This window comes from Schistocerca nitens, chromosome 7 (genome assembly GCF_023898315.1).
Source record: "Schistocerca nitens isolate TAMUIC-IGC-003100 chromosome 7, iqSchNite1.1, whole genome shotgun sequence".
Taxonomy (NCBI): Eukaryota; Metazoa; Arthropoda; class Insecta; order Orthoptera; family Acrididae; genus Schistocerca; species Schistocerca nitens.
The window spans coordinates 306,830,600-306,833,099 of record NC_064620.1 but is presented as its reverse complement, the minus strand read 5'-3'; positions in this window follow the sequence as shown (position 1 = coordinate 306,833,099).

Below are 2,500 nucleotides of genomic sequence, written 5' to 3'. Positions count from 1 at the left end.
ACATGTCCTAGACAGGGGTGCAACCAACACCACCACACTGCCTTGTCTCACAGCATATAAGCAATGGCAGGAATGAAAGACACAGGCCTGCCACTCCCTTGCCACACCCACGCAACCGGCGCACCACCTCCCCTGAGAGAAAGATGCATCCTGACGTGACACATCTCAGGGTGCCTCAGGCGTCCACTTACCATCATCACTATGAACGAACCTCGTCCCCTCCCCCCTCATACACCATCCCTTAACCTAACCTATGTTGCACCTTAACCTAACCTATGTTGCACCTTAACCTAACCTATGTTGCACCTTAACCTAACCTATGTTGCACCTTAACCTAACCTATGTTGCACCTTAACCTAACCTATGTTGCACCTTAACCTAACCTATGTTGCGCCTTAACCTAACCTATGTTGCGCCTTAACCTAACCTATGTTGCGCCTTAACCTAACCTATGTTGCGCCTTAACCTAACCTATGTTGCGCCTTAACCTAACCTATGTTGCGCCTTAACCTAACCTATGTTGCGCCTTAACCTAACCTATGTTGCGCCTTAACCTAACCTATGTTGCGCCTTAACCTAACCTATGTTGCGCCTTAACCTAACCTATGTTGCGCCTTAACCTAACCTATGTTGCGCCTTAACCTAACCTATGTTGCGCCTTAACCTAACCTATGTTGCGCCTTAACCTAACCTAAGTTGGGGCTTAACCTAACCTAAGTTGGGGCTTAACCTAACCTAAGTTGGGGCTTAACCTAACCTAAGTTGGGGCTTAACCTAACCTAAGTTGGGGCTTAACCTAACCTAAGTTGGGGCTTAACCTAACCTAAGTTGGGGCTTAACCTAACCTAAGTTGGGGCTTAACCTAACCTAAGTTGGGGCTTAACCTAACCTAAGTTGGGCCCTAACCTAACCTAAGTTGGGCCCTAACCTAACCTAAGTTGGGCCCTAACCTAACCTAAGTTGGGCCCTAACCTAACCTAAGTTGGGCCCTAACCTAACCTAAGTTGGGCCCTAACCTAACCTAAGTTGGGCCCTAACCTAACCTAAGTTGGGCCCTAACCTAACCTAAGTTGGGCCCTAACCTAACCTAAGTTGGGCCCTAACCTAACCTAAGTTGGGCCCTAACCTAACCTAAGTTGGGCCCTAACCTAACCTAAGTTGGGCCCTAACCTAACCTAAGTTGGGCCCTAACCTAACCTAAGTTGGGCCCTAACCTAACCTAAGTTGGGCCCTAACCTAACCTAAGTTGGGCCCTAACCTAACCCACGTTGCGCCCTAACCTAACCCACGTAATTGTTTGTTATATGAATCTAGAAATTCGTGTAGCGTTGCCTAATCGCAACCCTCTCAACATAGTTCGCTGCGCGCACACTCTGGTGTCCTGCGTATTGAATCATGTTACGGTGCCTACCCTCACAACATCTAGCGAGTGTTGCGTACGTTCCACATGGTCCCGCTATCCACTGTAATGTGTACTGCTATAAGACGTATATCGCCCCCCCCCCCCCCCCCCCCTCCCCTGTCGCCTCTAGTTCGTCAGTCAGGAGTTTGCGTGTTCAATGAGCTTCGCAGCTGTGCAATGGCATCGGCATACGTACGCGGGCCACCTTCCACGTGTTCTCTCGTGCATACGTCGCAGCATGTATGTGGACTGATGTGGCGTGTCGTGACTCATAACATCCAGGCATGCAAGACCCATTGAATTCGCAAATGTAGATGGACGTCTACGTTTGCTGCCCAAGTTACGCAAATGAACTGGAAATCCGTTGTTGCGCGGTTGTTCGCGCTGGAGGTGAATCGTTGATATCGACGATCGGTACAGGTATTAACCGGTTGCTTCAGCGACACCCGTCATACCCACGAACGTGAGTGGGCATGTGGGTATGAAGCGATACGCGGCGGTGGCTGGGTGGGACCGTCCCCGGCCGGTGAGGGGGGGGCGCCCGGCGTGCTGGCCGCGCGCTGCGTGGGCGCACGCGCGGCAGCCGGCTGGTGGGGGCGCCCAGTGGCAGGCGCGCCGGCTGACGGACGCGGCAGGCGGCGCATCTGCGTGCCGGCGCACCCAGCGCGCGGCGCCGTGCGGCCAAAGTGGGTCCTCCCGGGCCCGGTGCGAAGCGCGGTGGACATCTGCAGTGTGCTGGTCCGATTGAGGACTGTGTGCGTTGAGGATGCGCCGCCGCCCGGCACTCGGCGCCGCGACGCCGTCTGCTGCTCGGTCGCCCCCGCGGTTCTCGCAGGTGGTTTGTATCGCAGCTGTGCGGATGTGTTGGCGCGTGCGCTGTGCTGGGAGAGTTCGCTTTGGCACCCAAGTGGGGCTCTGCCCCTCTGTGGCGCTGGCGTTGGAGCTGCCCGGTCACTGTTTGTGGCCGCGTGTTGTCTCCCGCCGGCAACACCACGACAGCACGCTCCCGGGCCTCTGTCGGCAGCGGCAAGCTCAGTTGGGAGCACGGGTGGTCGCACTGAAAGCGTCTACTCGCCTATCTCCGGGCGATTGCGCCTC